This window comes from Haematobia irritans, chromosome 4 (assembly GCF_050003625.1).
Source record: "Haematobia irritans isolate KBUSLIRL chromosome 4, ASM5000362v1, whole genome shotgun sequence".
In the NCBI taxonomy this organism is placed as follows: domain Eukaryota; kingdom Metazoa; phylum Arthropoda; class Insecta; order Diptera; family Muscidae; genus Haematobia; species Haematobia irritans.
In genome coordinates, this window is record NC_134400.1 from 81,293,991 (window position 1) to 81,318,651 (window position 24,661).

Consider the following 24,661-nt stretch of genomic DNA (forward strand, 5'->3'; position numbering starts at 1 on the left):
ATATTATATTTACAAACATTTTATGTCCCAAACATAATATGTTCTAACATATTAACATATATGTCCCAAACATGTTATGCTAGTTTATGAACATTATATGCTTGCACTCAAAAATATTGTGTTTAAAAATTTGTGTTCCAAACATATAATGTTTATAGCCAAACATATGAAAAACAGTCTTTTTCATCCGTGCAATTGTTTCTAGAATGCTTTAGGAGGGTTAGAATTATAATTTTACAGTACCTTAAAACCGCTATTGAAACAAAACAAAATTAGTGTTTTACACTTTACAAAGGAACATCAGAAAACTTAACAATTAATAGGAAAAATACATAATTAAGATTGGCATTTCTAATTGGTAAACAAATTATTTTAATATGGTCAAAAATGATTATATTACGTCAAGGTCAAATACCTCTTAATCTTCCTCCAGCCCCGTCTCTAGTAGAGGAATTGTAGCCTCAGCCTCATTTTCAAATCTGTTTAACAAAAAATCTATAAAAAAATGATTAGTAAATTTTCCAAGAGTGAATTTTTAACTATTACCTATAGGAAATAATAAAGGCCTATGACTAGCCGCTAAAATCTCAAATTGTTCACGATTACTCTTCTTTAATAATCCATTTTAAGGAATACAAACTATGTGAAAATTTGCTTTGGGCTTTTCCCCATCAAGTTATAATAAAATTTGCAACAAATATGTATAATTTTATGCATTTTTCTTACTAATTTAGTTTTCACTTTAGCGAATTAAGCGGCTAAACTCGAAGTTAATACTCACCTTAACATGTGAAAAAAGTAATTATGTCTAACCAAATTTCTTCAATTAGTCGATAAATAAGTACTTATATTTGGGTTTTGGCGTGATGTCACCGTTTAGTTTAGTTAAAACTTTCTACAATTGCCTCATTTGTACAATTAACCAAAATTGTTGTTCCTAGTGGTTTCACTGTTAATGTACATATTCACTTTATATGATAAAGGAACATTATCCTTTATCATATAACATTATCAGAAAAAATCTCACGTCTTAAAATTTTGAACGATTTTCATAAAGGGAGGTTTATTGACTTCATAACGCTATTTATACCCTTCACCACAACTGTGGTACAGGGTATAATAAGTTTGTGCATTTGTATGTAACGCCAAGAAGGAAAAGTCTGAGACCCATCGTTTAGTATACCGATCGTTTTAGAATTAAATTCTGAGTCGATTTAGCGATGTCCGTCTGTCTGTCTGTCCGTCTGTCCGTCCGTCTGTCTGTATATGTAATTTTGTGTGCAAAGTACAGTTTAAGTCCGATTGTCCCCAAATTTGGCACAAAGTTTTACATTAGCTCAAAGACAATCGTTATTGATTTTGGAAAAAATCGGTTCAGATTTAGATATAGCTGTCATATATATTTATCACCGATCTGGTCATAATTGACGTATTTATCAACGTATTTGCTCAAAATTTCAGGCAGCAAAATATTTTGGGGCTTTCGTAAGATATGCAAAATATCAGCGAAATCGGTTCAGATTTAGATATAGCTCCCATATATATCTTTCGTCCGATTTGAACTTATATGGCCAAAGACGCCAGAGTTTTGTCCCGACTTGCTTCAAATTTTGCACAATGAGTACGTTTCATAGTACTGTTAATTGTGCTAAATTTGGTTGAAATCGGTTCAGATTTAGATATAGCTCCCATATATATCTTTCGTCCGATTTCGACTAATATGGTCTCAAAAGCCAGAGTTTTGCCCTGATTTGCTTCAAATTTTGCACAAGGAGTACGTTTAAGTGTATCATTCAGTGTGTTAAATTTGGTTAGAATCAGTTCAGATTTAGATATAGCTCGCATGTATATCTTTCGCCCGATTTAGACTCATATGGCCTCAAAAGCCAGAGGTTTACCCTGATTTGCTTCAAATTTTGCACAAGGAGTACGTTTAGCAGTTTCTTTAAGCGTGCCAAATTTGGTTCAAATCGGTTCAGAGTTTGATATAGCTCCCATATATATCTTTCGTCCGATTTGCACTTATATGGCTTCAAAAGCCAGAGTTTTGCCCTGAGTTGCTTCAAATTTTCCATAAGGAGTACGTTTAATAGTATCGTTAAGTGTGCCAAATTTGGTTGAAATCGGTTCAGATTTAGACGTAGCTCCTATATATATTTTTCGCCCGATTGACACCCATATGACCACGGGGGCCAAAATTATTCTCCCATTTACGTTTCTTGCTGAGATAGCAGGATTATTATTCTAACTATGCATGTCAAATTTGGTCAAAATCGGTTCATATTTAGATATAGCTCCCATATATATGTACGAAAGAGTAGGGGAAATATGGAAGAATGTTTCATATTTTAGACCCATTTTCAATGGGAGTTTCCTCCAATTGACTCGATAGTTTTCACAGTTACATTTAATATGCTATTTAAGTGTGTCATCTTGATCTAATATGGCCAAAATACCCACATTTTACACAAAATTCTGTGATGATCTTCCCATATCGTAGTCATATTTTACACACTGTAATGCCAAACTTTCCACAGAATGGTCGAATTTTAAATAAAGCTCAGACTTGTGGATATATCGCCCGAATTGGCCAAATAATATATCACAACCCATAACACTAGGTAACAAATAACAAAATTTTCTCTGTGATTTGTTTCTAGCATATTTTTTCTTATTGATTTTGACCTACTAAACACGAAAATGAGTTTTAAAAAATTTTCTGTCGATTGGTTTTCGAGATACAATTTTTTTTATTTGTTTTTTTTTAATTTTGGAGGTACACCTACAATTTTGAGCATATCTTTCGTCTTATTTGACCTATTTGATCCTAGTGCTTTAAAACTCATTTTCGTGTTTCGTAGGTCAAAATGAATAAGAAACAAGTATATACAGCACTGAGTTCGGCCGGGCCGAATCTTAAATACCCACCACAATGAACAAAATATTAGGGTTTCCTTTGAAATTTCAGGAGGGCTTGAGGACACTTCCCGAAGATAAATTTAAAGATTACACCTATGAGGACTATATCAGATTCTGAATTTATAAGAACCATTTTTGTTTTAGAGGAATCATTAACATCTCTTGTAAATGTGCAAGAAAATTATAAAATAACGTCTTGATTTGAAATCTTAAATCTGTAGAAGCAAAATCTGGAAATTTTACATTGAGTTTCAAGCAATTTTCATGATCAGTGCGCCTTCTACACCCTCAAGAAGTGAAGTCGGTCTCTATGAAGGCATTACCAAATGGACCGATAAAAACTTAATCCGATACACGTTCTTGTGAGCCTAAAATACCACAATATTTACAATTTCAGGCAAATCAGATAAAAACTACGGTTTCTAGAAACCCAAGGAGTTAAATCGGGAGATCGTTCTTATGGGGGCTATACTAAAATATGGACCCATACTAACCGTTTTCGGCACACCTCTTTATGACCCGAAAATACCTCTAGATTTCCAATTTCAAGCAAATAGGATAAAAACTTCGGATTCTAGAAGCCCAAGAAGTAAAATCGGGAAATCGGTCTTTATGGGGGCTATATCAAAATATGGACCGATACTCATCATTTTCGGCACACCTCTTTATGGTCCTAAAATACCTCTAGATTTCCAATTTCAGACAAATTGGATAAAAACTATGGTTTCTACAAGCCCAAGACCCCAAATCGGGAGGTCGTTTTATATGGGGACCATACCAAAACATGGACCTATACTCACAATTTTTGGCACACGTATTTGTGGTCCTACAATACCTCTAGATTTCCAATTTCAGGTAAATTGAATAAAAACTGCGGTTTCTATAAGCCCAAGAAGTAAAATCGGGAGATCGGTCTATATGGGGGCTATACCAAAATATGGACCGATACTCACAATTTTTAGCACACGCATTTGTGGTCCTACAATACCTCTAGATTTCCAATTGCAGGTAAATTGAATAAAATCTGCGGTTTCTATAAGCCCAAGAAGTAAAATCGGGAGATCGGTCTATATGGGGGCTATACCAAAATATGGACCGGTACTCACCATTTTTGGCATACCTCTTTATGGTCATAAAATACCCCTAGATTTCAAATTTCAGGCAAATTGGATAAAAACTACGATTTCTATAAGCCCAAGAAGTAAAATCGGGAGATCGGTCTATATGGGGGCTATACCAAAACATCAACCGATACTCACCATTTTTGGCACACCTCTTTATGGTCATAAAATACCTCTAGATTTCAAATTTCAGGCAAATTGGATAAAAACTACGTTTAACAGCCTATATACCCTAATCGATTCCGGAATGATGTTACACCATTCGTAAACCAAAAATAAGCCCAAGACCCCAAATCGGGCGGTCGGTTTATATGGCGACTATAGCAAAACCTGGACCGATATAGCCCATCTTCGAACTTGACCTGCCTGCAGACAAAAGACGAGTTTGTGCAAACTTCAGCACGATTGCTTCATTATTGAAGACTGTAGCGTGATTACAACAGACAGACAGACAGACAGACAGACGGACAGACGGACATCGTTATATCGTCTTAGAATTTCTCCCTGATCAAGAATATATACTTTATATAGTCGGAAATCGATATTTCGATGTGTTACAAACGGAATGACAAACTTATTATACCCCCGTCACCATTCTATGGTGGTGGGTATAAAAATATGCTAGAAACAAATCACAAAACGACTGTTGGCTAGTGTAATTGACCACATATCTTGGCGAGATTTAACCAATATCCTTGTAAAATCGCCACTGCTTAGTTGCAAAAATTGTAAATATTACTCAAATTGTCCTACATCTCGAATACATATGTATCGAACGATAAATAATAAATGTTTTTTTGTACAATTGCATCAAAATTGCTCTAGCTTCATATTTCCCATACTTTTTTAGTAACATTGTGTTTCATCCCAGGGTGTTAGCAGATTTAATTTTTAATTCTAGCGATTTTGTAGAAGTACAAAAAAATGTCTCCAAATCGTTTCAGATATAAATATTTGTATATGGGAATATAAATCTTGATAATAACTCCCAACAAATTTGAAGGAGTTGAGATGGTAACACAAATTTTGGTCTACATAATGGTGAAGGGTATAATGTAGTTGGTTCCGCCCGTTTAAAAATAAATTTTTCCGAAAAATTTGTAGTACTTCTGAGTAATCTTTAGTCAAAATTTAAAATAAAATTTTTACCAAAAAATCAAAAAAGTACAAATTTTAATTTAAATAATATTTACCAAATTTGAAAGTACTGTTGGTAAAAAAAACTGTATACTGTAAAAATATCTCTATTATCTACTTAAATCATATTGGTTATTTGCAAATCAAAACTTAGTTTAATGCGCACTGTATTTTTTAAGAGACAACCATTATTTAAAAAAAAAGAAAATACATACATTTTTTTTAATGTGGTATGCAGATGTTCTTATCTTACCATTTTGCATATTATATACTTTTTGCGGAGGAATCGGTGATCTTGTGCATTTTAGGGTTAAATTCATTGCTTCTGCACCACATCCGGATACACAAAAAAACATTTTCACTACTTTTTGCTGGGAAGTGTTATAAAATGTTGTAAGACACAGGATATACATTTTTGTTTAATGTTAATTTCTTCTTAATAATGTGTAAGTTTAGTTTCCTAATGTGGTCTTATCTTTTACTCGAGATAATATATATTTTTTCAATGTACATAACATTTTCTATTTTTGGTAATATTTCTGATTAAAATTATTCCATAGAAAAGATAAAAACAAAAAAAAAAAATACAATCAATTTCGACCAATAATAGTAATAGTTTGTTACATTTGTTCGGAATCATTTCCTACTTCTAGTATTAATCTCGGTAGATGCTATAACATGTTTTCCGATAGACCATTTAATAGCCATTCGAATGGCCTCTGAAAAAGCGATAGTTCCCAATTGTTTTGTTTTTGTATTATAACTACTTTAAACTGGACGCTGGCGTGATTTGGTAAGTAGAGTGCTTCGAGGTATTTCTCCTTAATTGAGATAAGGGCCATAAATCGTAATTGAAAATTAATGCAAGTACCACTTGTGACCAACGATAAGGGCAATTGATAAAAGAAATCACCACTCAGGCAGTTGAAATAGAAAATATCAAAATGTGTCATCCGTTAAGTACCTAACACCGAGTGGCTATATCGGTGGTAATGGTCAAAAAGATCCTATGCGTAAGAACTATAACTAATTCGTAATTTATTTAACTGATATTGCCCGATTTCAGGAAGTATTAGAAATCGCAGTATCTAACAAACGACGATATACCTGGAGGCCTATTAAAAAATCTAATCGCTGTCATGAACTGAAAACAAACGCACTACCGATTCCAAAGATTTTGTCTTTACACTAATGAGCCAAAGAAGCGGAGAAATGAAATAGGGACACCAAGACACAATTATCTTTTGAATTTGAGTTTTGCATACTTGATTATAGGAAATTTATTCGTTTTTTCAGCTTTTTTCTTCAAAAATAATTCTTTCCGCCCAAACGAAATTTTAGACAAACAAATATCGTTTCCCATTTGCTTTTTTTTGGGAAGAAAAGTATATACTTTTTGTGCTAAACGTTGATTTGTTTACAGGATATAAAAATAATTCCATAAAGACTAACTCAAAAAAAGAAAAGATATATGTTTGTACGAATTTATTTTGGCATAAGCCGGCTATCATTTAAAACCTTTTTTCGGAAGGTTCAAGTGTGGTTTACTTTTGGGTTTAGTGAACTGCCTGAATTTATTCTGATAATTGGTTGATAGTTTTGCTGCAAGTAGAGGATGCCGATAAGGAATGTGGTAATTCCGAAACGTGCGTCCATCCAACCATCTTGCAGTCGATAGGGCTGAAATCAAAAAAAAAAAAAAAAAAAAATAAGAACAAATATATACGGCCGTAAGTTCGGCCAGGCCGAATCTTATGTACCCTCCACCATGGATTGCGTAGAAACTTCTACGAAAGACTGTCATCCACAATCGAAATACTTGGGTTGTGGTATCTTAAAACTTCTTAACATCGTTTTCTAAATTGTGAGTTAGTCCATACGTGGTATATATTAGACAAAAAAGTTATGTATAGTTAAGTCTACAAATAATTACGAATCGATATGGACTTTTTGCACGGTACGTAGAGAGCCAGAATTGAAATATGGGGATCGCTTATATGGGGGCTATATACAATTATGAACTTGATATGGACCAATTTTTGTGTGATTGGAAATCGATTTATCTGAGGGATATATATATAACTAGACCGATATGGACCCAGTTAGGCATGGTTGTTAACGGCCATATACTAGCACAATGTACCAAATTTCAACTCACTCGGATGATTTGGCTTGGTACATTGGCTCCTCCAAGAGGCTCCAAAACCAAATCTCGGGATCGGTTTATATGGGGCTATTTATGATTATGGACTGATATGGACCATTTTTGGCATGGCTGTTAAATATCATATACTATCACCACGTACCAAATTTCAAGCAGATCGGATGAATTTTGCTTCTCCAAAAGGCACCGGAGGTCAAATCTGGGGATCGGTTTATATGGGAACTATATATAATTATGGACTGATAGGAACCAATTCGTGCATGGTTGTTGGATACCATATACTAATATCACGTATCAAATTTCAACCGAATGGGAAGAATTTTGCTCTTCCAACGGGCTCTGGAGGTCAAATCTGGGGATCGGTTTATATGGGGCCTATATATAATTATGGGCCGATACCGACCAATTTTTGCATGGGAGTTTGAGGCCATATATTAACACCACGTACCAAATTTCAACTGAATCAGATGAATTTTGGTCTTCCAAGGGGCTCCGGAGGTCAAATCTGGTGATCGATTTATATGGGGGCTATATATAATTATGGCCCGATGTGGACCAATTTTTGCATGGTTATTAGAGACCATATACTAACACCATGTACCAAATTTCAGCCGGTTCGGATGAAATTTGCTTCTCTTAGAGGCCTCGCAAGCCAAATCGGGGGATCGGTTTATATGGGGGCTACATATAATTATGGACCGATGTGGACCAATTTTCGCATGGTTATTAGAGACCATATACTAACACCATGTACCAAATTTCAGCCGGATCGGATGAAATTTGCTTCTCTTAGAGGCCTCGCAAGCCAAATTTGGGGGTCCGTTTATATGGGGGCTATACGTAAAAGTGGACCGATATGGCGATCCGATCTACATCAATAACAACTACTTGTGCCAAGTTTCAAGTCGATAGCTTGTTTCGTTCGTGATTTCAACAGACGGACGGACGGACGGACATGCTCAGATCGACTCAGAATTTCACCACGACCCAGAATATATATACTTTATGGGGTCTTAGAGCAATATTTCGATGTGTTACAAACGGAATGACAAAGTTAATCCTATGGTGGAGGGTATAAAAAAACAAAACTCAGAATTTTCGTTTTTGGCTAATTGCGCCTCTCATCACATCTTTGCCACTTCCTCGAGGTTTTTTATTTCTTAGCACCTTTTTCTGTAATACAAACAATGTAGAAGAAAATTTTCGATTTTATAATTTTTTTAAATTTTACATTTCGCCTGGACGGAGAATCGAACCGCGGACCATACAATTTGTAAACCAACAAACTATCCACTGGGCTACGTAGCTCTTTTTGTAATCAACAGATAATTATCGCTATAGCCATCAACACTGAAAAAAAGCATGCCCGGCTCCAACTAATGATTTCGGTATTGATTCCGAGCCAAAGAAGCGGAGAATTCAAGTAAAGATTTTTTATTTATTTCTAAGAAACAATTCTCTTTTAAATTTGAGTTTTGCGTACTTGATTCTAGGAAGCAAATTTTTAATTTTTAGTTGTTTTAGTTTTTTACCATTAATAATAAATATAAAATATGTTAACAGAAATTTTAATTTCCAAATTCAGATTCCTATTCAACCGTCGAACGGAACGGACGTGTTTTTTTTCAATAGCGGATAAACTCATAGTAATAGGTACCTACTACGAATTTCAAGTGTGGTGGGATATTAAGCCACCATGCAGCGAAATTCCAAGTCATCCACTGGGTTGCTAACTTCAGGGCCCAGTGGACGGGTATCGACTGGAGTTATAAATCTGGGCAATGACCAAGAGTTAGGCCCAATTAGTCGACCTGTAGACGGGTCGACAGGTGGCGACACACTGACAAGTCGAACTTTTTCTAAGGTAACGACATCAAAAGGAGGTAATCCCTCACGAAAGAGATTCAAGGAACGCAGAAATGCTTTGTTTATCCTAAAGAAGTTAGGATCAGTCGACCCAAGCACGTTGTCGGCTAAACAAAGCGATTCCTTAAAATGGGCTCAAGGAATTCTTGAGACTGGAAAAAGGGAACGATCGCCGGATGAGCTGCCATCCTCCAAAAGGGATCAAAGATCGTTTGCCTCAGTTGCTAAAGATAGCCTTGTGATGGCTATCATTAATAAAGGAGCATTGGACGGTATGGTTCCAAAGCAAAAATGGGGGGAAATTGAGAATGCTCTATCTGTCGTCTACTCACAGGTACTGGAAAAGTTTCCCGGCCCAGATCCTCGACACCAAGAGGCTGGTTGGTATCAAGGACGATTTAAGCTAGTCGCATTTGAGGACCAGAGGTCTATAGAATGTTTTAAAGCTGCTCTGATACTAATTGGTGAAGTTTGGGAAGGAGCTGCTCTAGAGTTAGTCGAGAAGAAAGACATACCGGCTAGACCTAGAGCACATGCCTGGATACCTGCAAACCCTTCTGACCCTGAATCTATTTTAAATAGACTGAAACGATGCAATCCAGATCTTCCAACAGCTGATTGGAAGGTTGGCCGTTTGGATGAAGTGGATGGACCAAGACGGCATGCAGTGTTTATATTGAACACTCAGTCTTTGCCACATCTGGCAAAGTCCCAGGGCCGTGTATGTTATGGCTTTCATTATATCCAAATGAAGGTGTATAAAAACGATCAGCTAAAGGATTCAGAAATGGACAAGCCTCTGTCTGAATCAGAAGTAAGCGGATCCTCTTGCGAAGTCGAGGGAGATACCAAAGTTGAAGACATGGATAGATACCGTATGCGTGAGGAGGCTTCTATTGCCTCAGAACTCACCAAAGTCGAACCTATGGTTATTGCGAGAGTCACCGATATCTCTGAAGAGGACATTCTTGATGACTCGATCGAAGCGGCTGATGTGACGGTTGTTGAAAATCTCGATGGTCCTACGGATCCTCCAGATAAATCTTCATCATTGTAAGGCTGCATGTGCTGCCTTAAAAGTTCTCCTGATGAAAGGGGACATAGATATAGTTCTTATTCAAGAACCATATGTTTACAAAAACAAAATATGTGAATTAAGTACTCCGGGGTTCAAACTATTGCAGTATACTGGTAATGATGTAAATCGAGCCTGTATAATTGCTAAAAACGAGCTCAATTTGTTTCTGCTTCCCTCAATGTGCAATACAGACACTGTCGTTGCAAGTTTAGAAATAGCCAAATGCAAATATTGGGTATCTTCGGTCTACATGGGACATGACAGGGAGATGCCTCCATATGCCGTTAAGACCTTAGTGGAGGAGTCACTGAAAACAAAGGCGAAACTCATTATGGGATGCGATGCGAATGCACATCATAGTATATGGGGAAGTAGTGATACTAATGCAAGGGGAGAGTCGCTAATAGAGTTTATTTTGCGTACTAATCTGGTAGTTTGCAACAAGGGAGATGTCCCAACCTTTGTCACTAAAAACAGGCAAGAGGTTTTGGACATCACCTTGGCCTCGCAAGAACTAAATGAAATGATATCTGAGTGGCAGGTTTTAAGTGAACACAGCTTCTCAGATCATCGCTACATCAGTTTCAAATTTGACGTTCATATCACCAAGATCATATTTCCGCCAAATGTTAGGAAAGCTGACTGGAATAGGTATAGGGAATCGTTCAATATGATGATACCGGAAATAACAGAGACAAATATGAGAAATGTGCAAGATATCGAACACGCAGTGGAGCGGATTACTAAGGCCTTCAACATCTCACTGAAAGCTGCATGCCCTAGAGGAAAGCCAAGGGGGAAACATCGACCACCATGGTGGTCTACGGAATTAAGTAATATGAGGAAATCCTGCAGGAAGCTCTTTAACAAGGCAAAGTCCACCAGAGCCCCTGAGGACTGGGACGCTTACAAGAAGAATCTGAGAGGATACAAGCGAGAACTGAGAAAGGCTCAGCATAACTCTTGGAATGCTTACTGCAGCAGTATTGAGAATACGTCCGAGGCTTCCAGACTACGGAAGGTTCTAGCATCCACCAACTCCGCTCCAGGTTTCATTAAAACATCGGAGGGCAATTGGACAACGTCCAGTAAGGAGACGCTGGAGGTACTATTGGACACACATTTTCCTGGAAATCAGACGGTTGAACCATGTACTGGCGGTGCCACAGTTGCTCAGCGGTCGTTTCCTGTCGAGGAAATTGTATCGGAAACTAGAATAAGATGGGCGCTAAATAGCTTTGGACCATTCAAATCCCCTGGACCTGATGGAATTACTCCGGCGGAGTTACAAGCTGTAACTGACAAAATTATCCCCTGGTTGTCGGTGATATATAAAGGATGTATCAACTTATCATATATCCCAGGAAAGTGGAGGGAAACAAAAGTCGTTTTCATACCTAAAGCGGGAAAAGCCTCTCACTCGAGGGCGAAGGATTTCCGACCAATCAGCTTATCCTCATTCCTACTTAAGACTCTGGAGAGGATGATAGATATTTATCTTAGAACTAGCATCGATTCAAGTTTGTTCTCGAAACGACAGCATGCATACTCGAAGGGCAGGTCTACTGAGACCGCACTACATGAACTAGTCAGCTTTATTGAAAGCTCACTATCTGTCAAAGAATACACAATCGTGGCGTTTCTAGACATCGAAGGGGCGTTCAATAATGTCCATCCGAGCTCGATATTAAATGGACTGACAACTCTGAATGTTGATCCATGTATACTCAGGCTGTTAGACGAACTGCTAATGAAGAGACGTATTTCAGCCACACTAGGACAAGCAAACATACAAAGGTATGTGAACAGAGGCACTCCCCAAGGAGGAGTCCTATCACCTCTTCTTTGGAATGTTGCTATAAATAGCCTTCTGGTTACTCTAGAAAAAGAAAGGATAAAAGTGGTGGCATACGCAGATGATGTGGCTCTGGCAGTCAGGGGAAAATTCCCATCCACAATCAGAGATATTATTCAGAGGGCCCTCCGGATGACTGAGAAATGGGCGAAAGACAATGGTCTTGGGGTAAATCCTGCAAAGACAGAATTAGTCATGTACTGCAACGATCGCAAAACTCCCACGGTTAGGCCTATTTCCTTAGGGGGTATTGAAATTCCCTTTGGTGAATGTGCAAAATACCTTGGCGTTATTTTGGACAGGAAGCTGAACTTTAAGCTTAATATTGAAGAAAGGGCGAGAAAGGCAACTGTAGCTTTGTACTCGTGCAAAAAGGCAATAGGAAAAAAGTGGGGACTGAAACCAAAAATTGTGCATTGGCTATACACGGCAGTGGTTAGACCTATAATGCTATATGGTGTTGTAGTCTGGTGGCCGGCACTTCAGAAACCGACTTGTTTAGATAAAGTTCAGCGTATGGCGTGTTTGTGTATTTCAGGCGCATTCAGCAAGACAGGAACAAATTCCCTTAATGTCGTGCTGCATCTATTGCCTTTAGACATTTTGGCCAAACAGTCAGCTGCAACAACGGCTGTGCGGTTGCGCGAACTATCGCTGTGGTCGGAAAAAGGTTACGGTCACAGTTCTGTCCTCAAAACAATGCCAGATGTGCCTAACGTAGTGGATTACACTTTGGCGAGTCCACTTTTCGACAAAAAGTTTGAGACTCTAATCCCCAACAGTGAGGCGTGGTGCACACAGACCCCGGGGAATAAAGAATATATAGATTTCTACACTGATGGCTCCAAATTGGATGGACAAGTGGGGTTCGGAGTATATTCTAATGATCTGGAACTTCGAATAGCGAAAAGATTACCTAATCACTGTAGTGTTTTTCAGGCTGAAATATTAGCAATAAGAGAGGTGGCGAATTGGCTGAGAAGTAATGTTCCAAAAAATGTGGGCATTAATATATACTCAGACAGTCAACCTGCAATAAAATCCTTGGACTCTGTGTTCCTCAACTCGAAAACGGCCATCGACTGCCGCAAATCTCTCAATGAGATGGCTGAGCAGTACAATATTCACCTAATATGGGTGCCTGGCCATAGGAACATACCGGGGAACTGCGAAGCGGATGAGTTGGCAAGGCTAGGGACTACCTTACATATTCCAGGGGAACTAGAATTTGTTGGTATGCCCCTAGCTACCTGCAAGCTCATGCTGCGTGAGAAGGCTGTTATGATGGCAAATGTTCGATGGGAGAATAGCAAGGGTTGTAACGACACCAAGCAAATATGGCCCCATTTCAACTTAAACCGCACACTAGATATGCTAATGTTCTCGAGACGTCAGATATCACTCCTGATATCTGCTATAACGGGTCGCTGCCTGATAGGCGATTTTGCAAAAACTATTGGCGCGAAGTATAATGACTATTGTATGAGCTGTCATGATGCGGAGGAAAAAGAATCAATTAAACACCTCTTGTGTGAGTGTCCTGCATTTTGTGTAAAGCGCAAGCAACTTTTAGGAGCATATAGCTTCAGATTACTGGCGGATCTGGAAAACGTTAACTTAAGCAGTCTGCTACTGTTTTTGGAACAATCTGGTTGGTTCAACAAAGAAAAATAATCAAGAAGGTTCAGCGGTTAAAACTAGAAGTGCCCATATGTAATAGGTACTTTTAGTTAATGTGGTATCACAATGGACTGAATAGTCTAAGTGAGCCTGAATCTTAATCGGGCGGCCACTTTAACCTAAATTCAGACACGACTTCCTATAGGAATTATGATATATTTCAAGTAAAAACCGGCTTTAAAATTTATAAATTTATTTTTGAACACTTTTTTTGCTATGTAGTCAAGATGCACAAACACAACAAATTTAAAGATACACACAAAAAAAATTGAATCATTGATTGATTAAATCATTGACTTAATTAACTTACTTTGGTGATATTTTTGTTTGTGTAATTTCATTATTTTACAGAATATTTCTTATATATTAAAGTCAAGTTGACCTAAGTCCAAAAAATTTTTCTTTCATATTCCATGTTCACCATCCAAAAATAACATTTTGCTCTTAAAACATATTTGAGGTGATCCTATTCCTTCTCTGGGTGAAGATATAAAAAGTCAACAAATTTATAGAAGATTTCATTAATTTTGAAGAATTTTTCAGGATTATTTAAAGCCATACAAAATTTTCTTATATGCTAGGATACCAAATTATAAGTCGAATTTCATAATTGTAAGGACAAAACGACTTCATTGAAACTTTACCGACCTTTATACAAAGTCAAAAACTTTATTTCAGAAAAATGTGTCTGTTGTGCTAAGCAAAACTCGTATTAGCGTTTTAAGGACAAGAAATATTTGGCCTCACGACAATATTTTTTCAGATTGATAATCCAGGATATATTCATTTTGTATCGATCATCATGAAAAATATTTTCATCATTTAATGAAATTGTTTATATTACCAACAAAGAAATTCGGTTCGTAAATTTAGTGGCATTCCTCCTCCTCACATGTGATTATCACGAGATTTCATTGTCAGTGGCAGTAGCAGAAAAGTAGGTGCTGGTTGGTGATTAGCTTTCTTGAGGCAACGAACCGATTATAACGATGCTTCCGAACGTATAAACACACTGGGATTTGCTAATCGCATATGGCTCTCTTGGCAAATGTGTGGGTGACTGTGGACTTGCTTACGATAAGCAGAGTAATACACACACGCACTCAAACACGTATATGTATCGTAATCAATAAAACCACCCAGAGGGGCTGAGTGCGAATTTAATGTAATTTCATGAGCGGGGGAAAACAGCAAACAAACAACACCGGACGCGAAAACAATGTTCTATGATTGTTAACCGCCACCATTGGGTGTTCGAATGGAGAATGTGGCTGGATATGCCTATGTCCGGACAAACATTGGCTAGCACTTCACAGTCGAAGTTCGCATTTTGTGCAGAAAAGTTCGACATTCAAAAGATATTAGACGAACGCGAAATTCAAATAACCGTCATTCTGTGTGGAGGTGTGCGTTTACGTTTGTGGCCATTTTACGCGATACTCGTGACCGGTGAACAACACTATCCTCCCTCCATTTATTTCTAATAATTTTTGTTTTGGCAAATTGTGAAGCGACAAAACTACACACGCGTATAGTGAAATAATTCGTTTGAATGTCCGTCCGTTGGACATTGATTGATGAACAGAAGAAAAAAATTATGACAACTCCCTTTGATTGACATCGTAAACTGTGATAACAAACCGGCCACAATTTTTGTGTTATTAGGTGAGGTTTTACAGAGGAGACAATGAAATAACATTCGTCGTATCAATAAAAACATCGATTCGATAAGAAAAACAAAATTCATAAAAGCCACTGAATACGAAAACCAAGAAAGTGAATTCTAATAGAAGAACCTGCTCATCCCCTAGGGTGGATGATGTAGCTTCCAAAGTGTCAAAGATCCTTTGAAAGGTGTTTACGCTAAGAGCCAATCCCAAAGGAATAAAATCTGGCCCATTCATTGGTAAAAGCTGTGGGTAAGGCATTGACCCTGTGAGAGATATTGCCACTCAGTTCATCGTATAAATAAAATTACAACAACAATGAAAGCGTTTAGATCGTCTGATATTAAGACGTCAAGATATATTATAACTTTGTTGTTTTTCTTTTTTTTTTTATAAATGAGCTAATTAAATTATTTTCTATTTATCATCTATACCATTTGAGTGTGCACACGCACGCGCTATCCTCCCGCAAACGCCACAAAATGATTAATATTAGGCGAGGGAGTTGTAAAACTAGTGGCGATGGTGTTAATTGATTTGAACATAAAAATGATAAATAAAATATCAAACGAAATACAAAAAAAAAATATTTCACAAAATTCACAGATTCCCGAAATGACTCCACTATATCATACACGTAAAGAAATAAATCGTTTGGAAAATGGGTTTGCGACAAACGTTCCTCTTTTTCTACAGTTTTTTATTTCTTTTTTCCCATTCCCAAAAATAGCAAGAATAAACTACTATATGGTTAAATTGGTCATGACTTGGTGCCAATAACTGTTTTCTTTAATTTTGGTTAATTTTTTCTTCTATGATAAGATGTAATTTCGTGAATTGAAGTTAAAAAGTTCACCAGGACATTAAATTTTCTTGGTTTTAACGACGCTTTATGGAAATCTCAAAATGTGGAGTACAATTTAGTTCAAGTTTCGCACGTATTGCAGGTCAATTTGGTTTTATTTATTCTGGAAAAATACTTCGAAGTGGATGAAATCGTCTTTAAATTTGTTTACTTTTTGTATAGGATGTCTTTCAACACTTTATTTTAAAGAGGTTTTTTACTTGAAACATAGCATAATTTCCACTCGAAGTATGATCATATGAAAGATATATGGCATAAATTGCTGTATTCATTGCATTTTTATCCAATTTCATCGATTTGGCTAGTTTTTGTTGTGTGGATTTGCTTTATAAGCATCTGAAATTAGAAAGTTATACCAAATATAAAAAATATGATCAAATTCTATCGTATATTGATTTGTAACTTTTTATTTACGGTTTTCAAGAGCATTTTCTTAGAGCCAATAAGGATATCAGCTTAGTTAACATTAAACAGTAAGAAGATTAAAAAAAATTACCATTAGAAGCATGTCTACCTGTAAATGAAAATAATTATTTTTAATAAGTTGAAATTTTGGTTTTATTACAAACGGACGAAATACCCTTTATAGAAAAACTTACCACATTGAAAAAAATCCATCCAGTAGGTACATTAGTGGAATCATATCCATGAAATAATGGGACATTTTTGAAATTCTTCTCAGAATTATTTGAAATGAAAAATATTATAAAAATACACCCTCAAAAAAAATCGCTTCTCTAACATATGTTCCAAACATATTTTGCAGGAAGCACATATATTATTGGATACTGCCGAAACATTAATATGTTTGTTTTATCTAAACATATCTTTGGAAGCATTTTGAGCCCAAAAATATTATATGCTTGGAAGAATTTTCCCCAAAGAAGATTGTGCTCATTCCCTCACATAATTTTCACTTCCACCTTTTCTTGGCACCTTTTTCTGTAATACAAATAATGTTGAAGAATTTATTCAAATTTATAATTTTTTTAAATTTTACCTTTTGCATAGACGGAGAATCGAACCGAGGACCATACAGTTTGTAAGCCAACATACTATCCACTGGGCTACGTAGCTGTTATAGTCACCAGTAGACAATTATCGTTATAAGTTACATTTATATAGCATAGTTTGCAGCGCCCACGAGCCCATGCAAACATAACATTATTTAACAGAAACATACATTTGTTGGCCACGTGGAGCAGTGGTTAGCATGTCTGCCTTGCAAAGGGTCGTGGGTTCAATCCCTGCTCCTACCGAACACCAATTTTTTTTATTTACACTTTTATATTTATACTATATAAAATTTTTATAATGAAACTTCGAAATGTGGTTTATTAAAAATTTACAGTGAGAAACAGTGTTTGATATAAACGAAATGGACTAAGCTTTTGGATAAATGTTATTTTTTATTGCAAAAATAACAATTTTGTAAAAAAAACTGTTTTTGGTATAAAAGTTTGAAATTTTGGAAGGAATTCAAAAACTGTAACAAAACAACAACGTGGAGTCGAGTATAAACATACATAAATAATTTTATAATGTACACATAAATTTATTTAGGCGTGAACAGTTTTGTTTTGTTTGCATTTAAAAATTATCGTGTTTTGTACTTAATGTCATTTTTACCTTTAAGGCCGGTATTAAGTTGGCATTATCGCTCTAAAATGAACCTGTTTTGCCTTTCACTTTTCTTTAATAATTCATTTTAAAGAAAAGAAACTTTTTCAATTGTTGCTTTGGATCATTCCCCACCAAGTTATACAATTTCCCAAAAAAAGTTGTAACGTTATTCTGTTTTTAGAGATTCGTGTTTTGCCACTAAAATGAAAAATAATTTTATCTGCAACACTCGAACTTAATGCCCGCTTTTATTCTTGAAGGTGTCGGTCAAATCCTCTTGGACTACTTATTAATAAAGAGGAACTAAACTTTGTTTTTTACTGTTTAATTTTTCACTGTTTGCTCCTTTTTTCATTTTACTGTCCCAACTCTAAAAAGAGCATAGTGCCCTTTCGTTATTTTTATGGAGATCCCATTGTAATTTTGGTATATATTGATATTTTGATAGATGATGAAAGGTTGGATATCGTACACCACGCCAAGAACTTGGGATTAATTCTCAATGATAATCTTTCTTGGACGAATCATATAAATATGGTTGTTGGTCAAGGATACTCTAAACTGCGCTCTCTCTGGGCATCCCAGCAATTCACGCCTCTTCATGTTCGATCCCTTTTGGCTAAAACCTACATCATCCCAGGGGTGCTGTATGGTTCTGAACTTTTTGCAAATTGTGACTCTGCCAGCAGACGCAAATTGGATTCTTTTTTCAGCAACGTAACCCGGTACGTTTACGGTCTGAGACGACGAGATTCCACTGTACCACACATGAAATCTCTTTATGGTGTAACTTTTTTTGATCTAATGAAAATCAGATCGTTGACATTTTTACATAAAATTGTTTATAAACAAATACCACCATACCTATTTCAGAAATTACAATTTGCTAGATCGAACAGGGGTAAGAAGTTGATACCTCTAGTTCATCGAAGCCTGATTTCCGAATGGCAATTCTTTATATATGTCGTACGTCTCTGGAATTTTTTACCTCACGAAATACAAACTGTCAGTAACGCGCAAACTTTTAAGACTAAACTTTTTGAATATTAATTTTTTGAATATTAAGGAGCAATAGAACATATAATTTCTGAAAATTTTTCTACTTTTATTATATTTCTCTTGTCTTATTTCATTTTATTTAATATTTTCTTTTTTTTTTCTTTTTTTATATATTTTTTGTTGTCCCCTTTTTTATAATATATTTTATTTTTATTTTAAGATTTAAGTTCCTATAAATCACTTTTTCTCTCAAATGTTTACTGTTGTTAGTCTTACGTTTGTATACTCAATCCACATGGTGTTTCACTTGTACTATAATTATAAGAATTTCATGTTCTTGTTGTGCAAGTTTTAATAAAGTACAAATATTAATAATAATATTTTCCACCGTAAATTAAAAAATTTCCTTTGCCTGAATATTTTGACTTACTCGTCGTACGTTCCGATTTCTTTTAATGGACCAAGAAAAAATTGTGCCCGTAATGACAAAATGATAAACAAAACAAATGTCCACACATACATAAAATGCTGCTCTCAAGGTCAAAACACATGCTGTTTTTTTTCAAATGTCTATTCTCTTGGTTCCGAAGTCTCTTTACTCCGAATACTCATTCTAATATTCAAATTAAATAATATTTTGGCCTTATCATAAAACAGTTTTCCGGAACAACATACAAGCAGTTCCACAGAAATTATTTTCTTTTTATTCTTTCGCTGTGTTATGTTGATATCTTTCGTCAACATCCCGCTTTCCATCTCTATTTCTTTCTCTATACTCTCTCTCTCTTTTTGTCGCTCTCTGAATAAAATATCACAACATATATATGTTTACTCGAAATTTGTAAATTTATATATGTTTACATTCACACATATTATTTTTAGAAACATTCATGCCCCAAACTTAATATATTCTAACATATTAATATATGTGTCCCAAACATTTAGTGTTAGTTTAGGAACATTACGTGTGTAAATATAACCATAGCGATATGCGGTAGGCGAACACTTATTTACGTGTATTTCTTATGGGAAGCCCAAAATCCGCGACGGAATACCGTGACGGCTAGCGGCGTGTCGCTAAATTAAAACTTATTCTAACTCCTTGGCGAAAACTGGTATAGTGTTGCCATCGCTTATCAATTTTTTTAACTCGCCACTAGGAATTGCTGTTGCCTGGAGACGTGTAGATTATTTTTTCTTGAAATAACTCAACAAATAACAAGCCATTGTATGTGTTTATTCAACTTCATTGTTTAGTATTGTCAAAGCGTGCTGTATTGACAACAAAAACGCTAGGAAACGTGAAAAAGGGAATTATTCGCCGTCAAGCTTATTGTTTATTGTATTTGCCGTTGCGGCAAAAATGTTTCGCCTACCGCCTATGGTTAATTTACACACACCGAAAAAAAAGTTTACTATTGTTTACGAAAAATGAACTAACCCATAGTAAGAATGACCATGATTTGGCGCCAAAGATTTTTTTCATCTAGATAAGTTCATGATTTTCTTATAAATAAGTTTATGTATTGCATCGTATTTTAGTTCATTCTTACTACGCTGTGGGAAGAATGTACTTACACTCATTCAAAATATTCCTGCTATCCGGAAAAATGAACAAGTTTTTGGGAATCCTATATTTAGAAATTGGTTTCAAATAAACTGTTTATCAGTATAATTTTCAAAGAAGTAAATAAATTGAGGAATTAAAGGTACAACAAGCCTGTATACAACTAAGAAATTTTTCGTACAATATAAGACAATTTTTCATAACTACCAGTATTTTATTTCAAAAAATTATTATTATATTACATAAAACTATGGCTTATGATATACAATAAAAGAAATGTTTTTATTCGTACGCTGTATGCTGTTACTTTTCGGTAGTTAGTAATTGCTTCTTCAAAAGAGTAATATTCTATGTTATTAGAATGAAACTAATTAATATCAATTTCCATTTTTTATCCATATGAAAGATATATGCCAAAAGTTGCTATTTTCATTTCATTTTTGTCCAATTTCACCGATATCGCTAGTTTTTGTTATGTGGATTTGCGTCATAAGCCTCTGAAGTTAAAAAGGTATATAAAATATAAAAATATTATCAAATTCTATGGTATTTTGATCTTTAACTTACAAGAGAATTTTCTTAGAGCAAATAGGGATATCAGCTTAGTTAGCATTAAACAGTAAGAAGATTCCAAAAAATACCATTAGATTTGCTGTCATCCTGCAAATGAAAATTATTTTTAATAAATAGAAATTTTGGCTTTATTACAAATGGACGAAAAACTTACCACATTGAAAAAAATCATCCAATTACTACATTAGTGGAATCATATCCATGCACAAATGGGACATTTTTGAAATCCTTCTCAGAATATAAATGAAATAAAAATATTATAAAATTAGATATAATTTCCACTTGTCAATATAGCATTTAGTATTTATGGTGGATATTAAGTTCGAGTTTAGTGGCTAAAATCCCAATTTTTCATGATTAGTTTTCTTTAGAAATACATGGGAACAAAATTGAACCGTTTTTGTGTTCATTTAAAATTTATATCAAATTTTTAGTAATTTGAGGTCGCTGAATCCAAATTTACACTTGTTTTTTTAAGAGCTCGACTTTTTGAGATATACGGTTATGTTCAAAATTAAGGCACTTCCGCCATATATATTGGAATAACTTGAAAACAATTCATCATATTAAATTAAAAAAACAGCGTTCTACATAAGCTTAAAAACGATTTTCTGTTCTTAATCGTGTAATCCATTTAAAGAATATAAACTTAATAAAAAACTTGTTTCGAGCTATTCTCCATCAAGTTATATTTAAATTTGCATCGAAGGCGTATAATTTTATACTTTTCTTACTGATTTATTTCTGATTTTAGCACCTAAACTCGAACTTAGTACACACCTTAAGGACTCGCTATAACATAAAAATATAGACTCAAAAAATTGTACTGTGATCCAGATGTAGAGTAAATATAGATCATTTTATTACCACTCATTATGAATATTTTTATGTAAACCAATTTAAAACCGCACTAATTTTAAATTATTAATAGAAATATACAGTTTCTTAATATGTGATTTATTTTAGAGTTATTTATTTTTTTATCAATATAAAGTGTTTTTGTTTTCTCTAACATCACACCATTCACGTATCAGTTTCTAAAATGTTACGAAATAAATGTATTTTTATTAATAAACACAAATACCGCACGCAAGCGCACCACGTGTGCGCTTCATAAATGCATCAACAGAACTGAATGCACCAATAAAACTCAAAGACACAAATAGTCATAAAGGACACATATGTAAAGAAAAACAACTCCACACACACATGATCCCTTTCTGATCTCGCTATTGCAACAAAACAACTATCACCACAAAAGATACCAACAACACACATTCCATAACATCATCTCAATAACAAACACAAACAAAAACAAGTATATACAGCAGTAAGTTCGGCCAGGCCGAATCTTAAATACCCACCACCATGAACCAAATATTAGGGTTTCCTTTGAAATTTTAGGAGGGCTTGAGGACACTTCCCGAAGGTAAATTTAAAGATTTCACCTATGAGGACTATATCAGATTCAGGATTTATAAGAACCATTTTTGTTTGAGTTTTAGAGGAATCATTAACATCTCTTGTAAGTGTGCAAGAAAATTATAAATCAAGACGTTATTGATTTGAAATCTTAAATCTGTAGAAGTAAAATCTGGAAAGTTTACATTGAGTTTCAAGCAATTTTCATGATCAGAGCTCCTTCTAACCCTCAAGAAGTGAAGTCGGTCTATATGGAGGCATTACCAAATGGACCGATAAAAACTTAATCCGATACACGTTTTTGTGAGCCTAAAATACCAGAATATTTACAATTTCAGGCAAATCAGATAAAAACTACGGTTTCTAGAAACCCAAGGAGTTCTTATGGGGGCTATACTAAAATATGGACCAATACTCACCGTTTTCGGCACACCTCTTTATGACCCGAAAATACCTCTAGATTTCCAATTTCAGGCAAATAGGATAAAAACTTCGAATTCTAGAAGCCCAAGAAGTAAAATCGGGAAATCGGTCTATATGGGGGCTATACCAAAATATGGACCGATACTCACCATTTCGGGCACACCTCTTTATGGTCCTAAAATACCTCTAGATTTCCAATTTCAGACAAATTGGATAAAAACTACGGTTTCTATAAGCCCAAGACCGCAAATCGGGAGGTCGTTTTATATGGGGACCATACCAAAACATGGACCGATACTCACAATTTTTGGCACACGTATTTGTGGTCCTACAATACCTCGAGATGTCCAATTTCAGGTAAATTTAATAAAAACTGCGGTTTCTATAAGCCCAAGAAGTAAAATCGGGAGATCGGTCTATATAGGGACTATACCAAAATATGGACCGATACTCACAATTTTTGGCACACGTATTTGTGGTCCTACAATACCTCTATATTTCCACTTTCAGGTAAATTGAATAAAAACTACGGTTTCTATAAGCCCAAGAAGTAAAATCGGGAGATCGGTCTATATGGGGGCTATACCAAAACATGGACCGATACTCACCATTTTTGGCACACCTCTTTACGGTCATAAAATACCTCTAGATTTCAAATTTCAGGCAAATTGGATAAAAACTACGATTTCTATAAGCCCAAGACCCCAAATCGGGAGGTCGGTTTATATGGGGACTATATCAAAACCTGAACCGATATAGCCCATCTTCGAACTTGACCTGCCTGCAGACATAAGACGAGTTTGTGCAAAATTTCAGCACGATTGCTTCATTATTGAAGACTGTAGCGTGATTACAACAGACAGACAGACAGACAGACAGACGGACAGACGGACATCGTTATATCGTCTTAGAATTCCTCCCTGATCAAGAATATATATTCTTTATATAGTCGGAAATCGATATTTCGATGTGTTACAAACGGAATGACAAACTTATTATACCCCCGTTACCATTCTATGGTGGTGGGTATAAAAAAGATGATGCAATAATTTCATAATTTCTTCTCACTTCAATTTCCAGTATCACGTTTATTGATAAGTTGGTATTCTATCTATAGGATAAGGTAAAATATATTCAAAATTTACGAGGAATCCATAAAAAATTATATACACCCGACAAGGATTAAATTAACTACTTTTTATTCTACTTTATCTAAAAATTTCAATGTGAGGAAATATACTCCAACATATAGTAAAAACCGAAATAAGCTGTAGGAAGCCGCCATACGAATCGGTACTGTGGTTAAGTTAATTTTTACTACAAAATTTTTTTTCCATACAAAAATTTTTCTTAGTAAATTGTCCACATTTCGTAGTAAGATTTTTATATTGCCTATGTCTTTTTATAATACAATCAACGATGCATTAACTATTGTATTGGAAATTTATTTAAGGAAAAATCCGTCCCATTTCGTAGTTAGTGAACTAAAAAACATTTACTGAAGTTTTATAAGTTTTCCTTTAGCTAAGTTAATTTTCGCAGTGGTTACGAAAAATGAACTATTTTACAGTAAATTTTTTGAACTATGTGGAAGTTAAACTGGTCCTAAAATTAACAAGACACCTTTTTTTCTGTGCACTACCTGTTTGCATTTAAATATATTGTGTTTAAAAATTGTGCCCGAAACACAGTTTGCTTATAT

The 24,661-nt window shown here is 35.2% G+C and overlaps 1 protein-coding gene and 1 long non-coding RNA gene across 5 annotated transcripts in view; one reads left to right on the forward strand and one right to left on the reverse strand.

Moving 5' to 3' along the window:
• The window catches only part of axed (BTB/POZ domain-containing protein axundead), a 121,038-nt gene that overhangs the window by 72,528 nt on the left and 23,849 nt on the right, over window positions 1-24,661 (forward strand). Inside the window, exon 1 of one of the 4 annotated variants that reach the window (XM_075305658.1) lies at window positions 15,162-15,485. The exons of the other annotated variants lie outside the window; for them this stretch is intronic. The gene's annotated coding sequence lies outside the window, so the exon portion shown is untranslated. Of the gene's footprint in view, window positions 1-15,161; window positions 15,486-24,661 lie in introns of those variants that run through there. 4 annotated transcript variants of the gene reach the window in all.
• On the reverse strand, window positions 20,974-22,217 carry LOC142236113 (uncharacterized). The gene is made up of 3 exons (XR_012721906.1): window positions 21,269-22,217; window positions 21,109-21,201; window positions 20,974-21,038 (listed from the first exon to the last, which is right to left on the reverse strand). It is a non-coding gene; the product is annotated as an uncharacterized LOC142236113 (long non-coding RNA).